Source organism: Brassica oleracea, chromosome C1, assembly GCF_000695525.1.
Source record: "Brassica oleracea var. oleracea cultivar TO1000 chromosome C1, BOL, whole genome shotgun sequence".
In the NCBI taxonomy this organism is placed as follows: domain Eukaryota; kingdom Viridiplantae; phylum Streptophyta; class Magnoliopsida; order Brassicales; family Brassicaceae; genus Brassica; species Brassica oleracea.
Genome location: NC_027748.1, coordinates 4560879 through 4562227, shown reverse-complemented (window position 1 = coordinate 4562227; position 1349 = coordinate 4560879).

Sequence of the window (1349 nt, the reverse complement as noted above, 5' to 3'; positions counted from 1 at the left end):
AATTTTCATCTCTCTCTTCGTTGGTGTACGAACACGCGTACACTTATGGTTTTAACACGCCAATAAATTTTAGTGAACTCTGTCTACGACAAGAAAGTTTACTACTTCATTTCATATGGTCTAATTAGTCGGAGATTTAATTCTACCGAGGAGTCGCAATGATTTAATTCGCATGGTTTAAACCGAGGAGTAGTAATGGAACGTCGCGTCTGTTACCAAAAAATTAATTAATTATTTTCGTAATATATATACTACTCTGTTGTCATTTAAAATCTTTTTCATCTTCCTAAACACATTCTCTGCAAACCTCTTTCTCTGCAAAACTCTTTCATTCCAAAAATGGTGTCTGATATCAGCCAGAGCAAAATGACCGTAGCAAAATACAAAAGATTCTTTTACAGTTTGCCTATAGCCGGCGAACGCACCGAGCAGCAGTTGATCCTGTTGGCCAAGGCCGGTTTGAAGGAAGAGATCCACGACGATCTGGAAACTGAGGAGTTCGCCACACTCGAGGCCCTGTTCGAGGAGGCGGAGGAAGTCGAGGAGGGGTTAAAGGAAACACCTCCATCCAGCCCTCGCAAACGCCGCCGTACAAGCCCCGATCACCGCAGTAGAAAACGTGCTCGCAAGGTGGAGAGAAAAGGTGACCCGGAGGATGAGTGTTATGGATACCCCGGCGAAGGAGAGACGGGGTTAAAGGACGATGAAGAAGGTGACTACTGGGAGTGGATGCAGATGGACACGGACGTGGATGACGATGCTTCCGACTGGACCGACGACACATTTGGTTCTGGTCAGTTCAGGATGGACAACTCCCCAGACAGCTCTGGCACCGACTCCAGCACCTCCGACTCCGACTAGGAACCTCCTCCTCTTTTAATATTATTAAATATTTTTAATTTTATTGTTTTTTTTTATTATGTTGATCTCTTTTTTTTTTTGAACTCTTTATTATTTTATATAATAAAATTTATGATTTCTGTTTATTATTGCTGTCTTTTTATGCATGTTTAATATTAGTAAAATTAGGAATTGCTAATTATACGATACTGACGGTATACGAATACTAACGGTATTCGAATACTGACGGTATATGAATACTGACGGTATACGAATACTAACGGTATTCGAATACTGACGGTATACAAATACTTACGGTATTCGAATACTAACGGTATACGAATACTCACGGTTTACGAATACTGACGGTATTCGAATATTTAAGGTCTACGTATACTGACGGTATTCGAATACTTAAGGTCTACGAAGAATTCCATTAATTACTCACTTTTATTACTTAATATTCATAACTAGGGATGTCAAATGGACTGAAACCTATTAAGTCCAAA